Source organism: Salvia hispanica, chromosome 1 (genome assembly GCF_023119035.1).
Source record: "Salvia hispanica cultivar TCC Black 2014 chromosome 1, UniMelb_Shisp_WGS_1.0, whole genome shotgun sequence".
NCBI lineage: Eukaryota > Viridiplantae > Streptophyta > Magnoliopsida > Lamiales > Lamiaceae > Salvia > Salvia hispanica.
The window spans coordinates 10,771,378-10,780,005 of record NC_062965.1 but is presented as its reverse complement, the minus strand read 5'-3'; the positions used below and the strand labels follow the sequence as shown (position 1 = coordinate 10,780,005).

The 8,628-nt window shown below is 35.2% G+C and overlaps 1 pseudogene; it reads left to right on the top strand.

The window, feature by feature from the left end:
* The first annotated feature begins 946 nt into the window (after nt 1–946).
* LOC125188881 lies at nt 947–2,674 on the top strand (annotated as a pseudogene).
* Nucleotides 2,675–8,628: the final 5,954 nt, after the last annotated feature.

Sequence of the window (8,628 nt, the reverse complement as noted above, 5' to 3'; positions counted from 1 at the left end):
CGTGAGCTGGGTTTGAGAAAGAAGAAACTGTATTTCCTTAATTCTCTTTTCTGACTCGATCTACAGGAATTCCACAATATATAGAATTCCCCCTACTTGGTTCGAACATGCGACTCGGGAAAGAACCAAGAAGAAAACCCGAGAAGTGGACTCGATCTATCCTAACAAAGTAACCAACTTAGAAACAATACAATCACGTCTCCTATCATGGAGAACGTGTGAATCCTAACTTCCTTCCACTATTCACGTTTAGTGAAGGACGTAATCCTTGAACTTTCTATGTCTTGACCTCTTCCCTGTGCGCTTAGTCTTCTTCTTCTTCTTGTCTTGGGCCTTTTGACGATGGGCTCGTATTCTTCTCCGATTGGGCTCGAGTTACGCAGGTTCTGGGCTTGCACTCCTTCTACCTCGTCTTGTTGGGCTTGATCCGTATTATATACTATTATCTTTTTTACTTTACTTTTTCTCCACTTTGACTACTCCATCCGTCCACCATTTAAAGAGCCCTTTTGTCATTTTGATTTTTCCACGATTTAAAGAATCATTTTCCTTTATTCCACATTTAGTTTGCAAACCCCACATTCCACCAACTCTTTACACTCGCATTCCACTCACTTTCTCCTTTTACTTTTTTTCAAAAAGTCAAATAATTTTTAAAAGCACGTGCCGAATCAAAAGGGCTCTTTAAATCGTAGAAGGAAGGAGTATTTATTATTATTATTTTAAAAGGAGTGAAAAAAATAAATGTGTGGAGTATTACATAAGAGAGGACATACTAAACCAAACCCTAATACCCTAAGATTTCAAAGGACCGATTCCATAATTCCCTAGATAGTATAATAAATATCCTATAATATAATTAGGCAGAACTGTACTAAAATTGCAAAAGTACTTAACATTATCCACTTATTTAAGGTTCACCAGAATCAAAAACCACTTAAAACAAAATTTGAAGATTCAAACAAAAATGGCTTTAATTTGGATGGCAACCATCACATTTCTCTTCCTCCTTCATCAATGGCGGAACCTCTCAAACAAGAAGAAGCTTCCTCTCCCTCCCGGCCCGAAAGGCCTTCCAATCAGCGGCCATTTCCACTTACTAGGCAAGAATCCTCACCAAGATCTATACCATTTAGCCCGCAAACATGGCCCAATCATGTATACCCGCTTCGGGTTCGCTCCAACCATCGTTATATCCTCTCCTTCCGCAGCAAAGCTCTTTCTACAAACCTACGACCACATCTTCGCGAACCGGTACGCCTACCTCGTCGTCTATGAGCAGCGGAACATTATCTCCGGGCGATATGGGCCGTACTGGCGAAACATGCGCAAGCTCTGCACAGTCGAGCTCCTGAGCGGCATCAAGATCCGGTAGTTCGAGCCCATGAGGAAGGCGGAGATTGGGAGCATGGTGGATTCGCTTAGGGAGACAGCTGCATCCCGTGAAGAGGTTGATCTGAGCGCTATTATCATGTCTGTCAATGGTGGCATGACATGCCTGATGGTTTTCGGGAGGAAGTTTGAGGAGACGGATTTGGACGACAGAGGGTTTAAGGGGCTGATGTCGGAAACAATGGCGGAGGCAGCGTCTTTCAATCTCTGTGACTATTACCCGTATCTGAGGTGGCTGGATCCTCAGGGGTCGGTGCGGCGGATGAAGAAGCTGAGCATGATTTTTGACAGGTTTCTTGAGAAGATTATCGACGAACATGCTGAGAAGAAAGAGAGGAGTCATGATTTCGTCGATACGCTCATGGCCATTCATGACTCGGGCGAGGCTGGATTCGAGTTTGACCGTCGCCAATGCAAGGCTGTGCTACTGGTATTGTTATATTAATATTCATTTCAATTTTATTTGTTTACGTGGGACTGTTGTTCAGTTGTCATGTTTACTTTAATGTCCATTCTTTTTTTTTTTTATGCTTTAATAATGCAAAGATTATTAGATTGTGTCCCATAGTTAACTATCACACATATGTTTCCATTATTAATTTAATCCTAAACAAATCTCTTTGTGGCTTATCATATATTCTTCTTGTCTAACGAACCATGACATGCACAGGATATGCTGCTAGCTGGGATGGACACTTCGGCAGGAGCGATAGAATGGGCAATGGCTGAACTAATTAAGCATCCAAAAGCAATGAAAAAACTTAAGAAGGAACTAGAAGAAGTTGTAGCGCTAAATCAAAGAGTGGATGAATCCCATCTCCCCAGCCTCAAATACCTTGATTGTGTCATTAAGGAATCCATGAGGTTACACCCAATTGCCCCTCTCCTTCCCCACGAGGCCATGGAGGACTGTGAGGTGGCCGGCTACCACATACCCAACAAATCTCGAGTTCTTGTGAACGTGTGGGCCATTGGGAGAGATCCTGATGCCTGGGAAGACCCCGAAAGATTTGACCCGGAGAGATTTCTGAGAAGCAACGTGGATCTCCGAGGTCGAGATTTTCATCTCATACCCTTTGTGTCGGGCAGAAGGGGGTGCCCTGGTTTGCAAATGGGGCTAACCGTTGTTAGTTTGATGGTGGCACAGTTGGTACACTGCTTTGATTGGGAGCTTGCTGATGGAACTGTGCCACAGGATTTGGACATGTCTGATCATTTTGCTCTGGTGATGTCTAGGGCTAACCATCTTAAGGTTAATCCCACTTATAAGTTGAGCGTTTGAGCATTGGCTTCATGTCGTTGCGTGCCGTTCTTTCTCTCTACAATATCTATCACCACCGCCATGACGCTAATATTGGTTTAATAAACACATGGAATAATGTAATAAATTATTGGAATGAAGTATGTGTAGAAGCATTTGAAGTCCTACTGGAATGAAGTAAAAATGTTATCCAATGAAGTAATAATGTTTCCGAATGAAGTAATAAACTCACTTGAATAAATTGCATTTTTAAATGTTAATCAAGCAAAAACCCACGTCAATAAATTTGAATGAAACATATGTTGAATCATTTTAAAACCTACTGGAAGCAAGTAAAAACATGTTGTAGTTTCAAGGTATTAGGTACAAAATGAAGTAATAAACCTATACAATGAAGTAAAATGCGCTAGTAATGAAGCAGAAAATTTTTTTTCTCTCTATATATATATATATAGAGAGAGAGTTGTGATCAATGTCGAACCAATTTTAAAGACCGAACTAGAGACCAAATCTGGGCCATTAGATCTAGTTTTTTTGATGAGATGTGCTGCTGTGAAAATTTTTTCTGCTTCATTACTAGCGCATTTTACTTCATTGTATAGGTTTATTACTTCAAATGCTTCTACACATACTTCATTCCAATAATTTATTACATTATTCCATGTGTTTATTAAACCATATTAGCGCCATGGCGTTGGTGATAGATATTGTAGAGAGAAAGAACGGCACGCGACGGCGAAACCACATTTACGTACTGGAATGAAGTAAAAACCTACTGGAATGAAGTAAAAACCTACTAGAATGAAGTAAAAACCTACTAGAATGAAGTAATATATTCTGGAACGAAGTTAAATATTCGTAACATGTTAGTATGACTTATTTACCTTCGGATGAATTAAAATAGGCTCGTGATGAAGGCGAAAATAATTTATAAATTTCTGTATCTTATCCATAAAAAACTAGATCTAAAAGCCCTAATTTGGTAGGGTTCGGTGGTTCGGTCTTTAAGAGTGGATTTGTGGATAATGGGACTATATATATATATATATATTTCATTTTAAATAGTATAATAAAAATATAAGAAATATAAGAAAAAGAATAAAATTAATAATACGACATAGATTGTGTACATTGATATATAACAATTAACTTTTGATGTTAACACATTGTGATGTTTTGATGTAGTTAAATCTGAACTTATGTTTTCATTTTCAGCTCTGGGGTTCTGTTTTGGGTATGATATTTCGGATCTGCTTTCATCTTTCCTTTTATGTATCGTGTCTTAGCTTAGAAATGTTTTGTTCTGTTTTGATTTGCTTAGATCTGATGTTTTATGTTTAAGAGTCCTTAGTGTGTTTAGATCTAGTCGTTCCTGTTCCGTTCATGCACGAGTATGGGTTAGTTTTCTGTTTTTACGTGGTCGTAGCTTAAACTTAGGAGTAGATTAAGTTTCATGTGTTTTTCTGATATTTCTCCTTCCTTAACTTTTCATATCTGTTATTTACTCTGCTTTCCATGTTGATTTGTTAAAGAAGATGAAGTTATTAGAAAGTTTTTACTTTATTGTGTTTTTTGCAGGGGACTGACAGTTCCCATTTATTCTGTTTGTCCATTTACAGAAAGTTTAGTTTAGTTAATCAAGTAGTTTAGTTAAGTTGGTCAGTTCAGTTTAATTTATATTTTTCAAAGTCTAGTAGTTAACTTAACCCACCCCCTAGAAGCGTGACAACAGCCATCCTCAAGTCGTGTCATGCAAACAAATGTCCAACGCCTCATCTCTGTGGGATCGATCTTTACTTCTCTATACTAGTTAAATAGTATTAGTGGGTTATGGTTTTAATAGAACGCACTTTTAGTTCTACTTTTCATCTCACTCGAGTCGGAGTTAGTTGAGTTGATCAACCTGAGCTTTTATCGGATCCAGTCACCCGCAGTTTGCAGGTAGTAGGCATATGCTGGCTTGATCAGGCCGACGATCCAACTTGAGCAGTCCACAACGATTTAAATAAGTAGAAGAAGAGAGATCAAGAAGAAGCGCGCTCAATCAAAAGCCCAAATTTCTAACAATCTCCCGCTTGGGCAACACATGACACCAAATAAATGTGTACAAACCGATTGAGCTCTCAAATATTCTATCACATAGTGTATTCCCTAACAATCATATTATCAACCATATCGGCAAGGGACTAAAGAATATTTTGTCGTGATTAAACCCATAAGTGATCACATATGCAAGTATAATTAACATCAAATCAATTATGGAGCGTAGTATGGAAATTTCATGCAACGTGATCATACATGCCTATTTCCAACTGGTCTTTGCAAATCCTTAGTGAGATCAACCAAAACCGAATTACAAAAGTAATGGACAAAACACAATACTTTATTTCTGCAGAGAATACCATAAGTTTATAACTTCATTGTTCAAAAACTACAATATAGAGAAATAACCAAATCTACTTCCACTGAACGGAAGTACCCTTAAACAACATAACACCCATTTGGTGTAAAGGAAGTACCCTTAAACAACATAACACTCATTTGGGCTACATGCCCATGAAAAACCTTGGGTGTCATCATCAAATTTGTTCCCTTATGCTCTATATATTTGTCCATTCTTAACCTTTTATTTTACAAACAGGAAGCCCATGTTGTTTTGGAATATACTACTGCATGTTGATTGATACAACAACATAAGCGGTCTTTCAATAACTTACAATATGCAGCGTAGTGACAAAGTTACGCAGTCATATTCAATTACTAGATGCCCCAAAACAAATTACGAATTATGTGTCATGCCAGAAGTAGCTACAAGTGTTTGCTCATCACCTCTCCACAAAATGGCTCCACAACCAACAAACATACGTAACTTAAAAATGGATCATTTACTATATTGGTATCTAACAAAATCAGAATTAGTGAATGCCTAATGTTCTCTCTAAATGATCTGATTTTTCTGAGTGTGAGCATGTAATGCTTAGTTCTCTGTATATATCTCATATAACCCGTTTTGCTGCTTCCTAATGATCTAAATAAAAGGTAAATTAAAATTTAATAGCTTAATGACAAAAAAATAATTGAAAAATTTCTGGAATATTAAACATATCCATATTAAATATATGAATAATTTAAATCATAAAAATTTAAAACTTCTTTGAGAATACAGGTTAAAAAATTTGTAATATTAGAAAGAATAAATTTCTTACTTCCTGTCACATATACGTATAAAAAGTAAATTATCACTTAAAATAACGATAATATTTTATGCAACTTGGTTGTTTTGAATAATGTGACAATTTACACTACTATTTATATTAAAAAGTTATACAAACTTTATAAGTTAGACTTAATTTTAAATATATATAATTTCATCTTATTCCGTAATTTAATCTAAAAACTTAGTAGTATTTTTTAATTAATTAAAGGCGAATTAAAATATAAGAATCAAAAACTTTAATTGAGTAGATATAATGAAAATTATAAACATTACCTAAATAAATGGAAGACAAACTAAGCTCTCTAGCACAATTCCAATTTAAACCCAAATATAAGGCTAATCAATATATAAATTTAATAACTTATTTATATATATATAAATATTAATGGTAGTGCACTATTTAAATGTGTTTCAAAGAGTACGATTACGACACAATTATTTTATCATAATCTTATCCGATGAATACCATCACCCAAACACTATCATTTTTCATTTTTCGTAACTAATTTTTTTCTAACATTTCTTGAATATATAATATATTGTGCTATGCAAGTCAGGGAATTTGTTTTTTATTTCCTCTAAAATAAATTATACTGAAATTTTATAAAATTATATTGCTATCTTAATAACAACCTATAAAAAAACTAAATGTCTTTGATTGAAAAAAAATTGCAACAAATATTAAGTACCAAATGGATATTCAATATAGGTTTTGATGACCGTATAACTTATGATGTATTGGCAAAGACTAAATAAGTAGTACTCCCTCCGTCCCATAAAAGTTGAGTCGTATTCCTTTTTAGTCCGTCCCAACAAAGTTGAGTCATTTCCTTTTTTAACTAAAGACAAAACATCTAATCACTCTTACTTTATTCCATCATTTATTTTACTCTCTCTTATCTTTCCTACTTTTTTCATCTCTCCTATTTATTTAATATAAATTCTTAATCTCCGTGTCCAAAAGTTTTGTCTCAACTTTTATGGGACGGAGGGAGTAGTATATTATTTATAATAGTATAAATAAAAATCAACTCAATTCTAATTATCTACACTAAATTTTAGTGTAAATATATTTACATACTATATAGCTTTAATATTAAATATAAATAATAAATTTAGTTTTAATATGCATACAATAATTTTAATATCTAAAGAATTATAAAAAATATTTAATAAATCAGTTATTGAATTAGAACAAATTTAATTTAAAAATACATACTATTATAGAAAGTCCAATAAAGTAAAAATTAAAATTAGAACTTATAATTTAAGACATAATAATCGAACAAAACACTCAAATTTAACTCTATTTAATAAAAAAATTATTAAATTAGTATCGACTATTATTAAACTCTAAAATATAAAAAAACACATTTACAGCTTAAAATAATATCCAAGTAATATACCATAAAAAATAAATTCTTAATGCTCAACATAAAGCCCGAATGTTATAAATAAATTAATAAACCCTCGAGCCTAAAATGAGCGCCCCTTCTCTCTCTCCCTCCCTCGCCAACCGCCATTTTTCTCCCCCAATTCGGCGCCGCCACGACCGCCTCCCGCCCCACCGCTCCTTCCGCCGTGCCTCACCAGTTAGTCCGCGTGCTTCACGCCCGTCGTCACCCCTCCTGCAAAGCTGCATTGCCGCATCCTACTCCTCATCTCCGGCATCTCTCTCACCATCGCACCACTATGCTGTCCCGGCTGTGCCGCGTCGCCGCGCTTCTCTCTTTCTCCTTCTTCTCACTTTTCTCTCTCATTATCACGCCACAGCCGCTGCTGCCGTCCGCCGCCACTCCGGCGATGAATGGGTTCTGCACAGCCGCCTCGACGCACTCTTTCTTCTTCTCACCCTTCTCTCTCTACGTTTTAGTTTTATTTTGCAGATTCAATGTTGCTTTATAATGGTTCCAAAATCTTGATTGGAAAGCTATCATTTAATTTGACCAATTTTCTATCCTTCCTCATTTTCTCGAAATAAGGATAAACAAAATAGCTTCATATTTTTCCTCCAAAAAGGACAATATTGACTTTCTATCCAACTCTCCCTTTTAGTAGTATAGATTAGTACCAATATAGATTTTTCTAACCAATGTAACTAAGGGTGCTTAAACGGTTCTCCGGTTATCGGTTAGCCAAAATTGGAACCGGAATCGGCCGGTTAATTGAGGAACCGGAACTGGAAAATCCGGTTCTGGTACTGGTTCTAAGTTTTTAAATAAAACCGGTTCCGGTTCGGAATCGGAATCGACCGGTTTCTAACTGAAAACCGGATTATAATTCAATTTTATTTTTTATAATTTAATTGAACTAATTTTGAATTAAAGGTAATATAATTTGAAACATTGAGTAATTTTTAGATTTAAACGGTGTTAGATTTGCGAGCTTTGTTTTCTGAAGTATTTAAAATGTTAAAACCGTGATACTTCGAATCTACAATTATTTCTCTAATCCATTTTTTATGAACTAACTACAATGAGTAGGCCATCATAAGTTTATTTTTATTTCTAAAAGAACGGATACAAAGAGCGGATCACCTAGTGCATATCATACAACATTTGCTAATTACATAATTAAAACCTGACACGTATATGCTATTTAAAAGGAAAAAATTAACAGTTACTAGTATTTTATTTTTGATCGTGTAATCTCTCATCTAGTTGAATTCTTTTTTGATTTAGTCTTTGTTTTTGGTTGCCATTTTATTTCTTTCAGATTTTCATTTCATCACCCAATCTGTTGGATATTTTAATGTAAT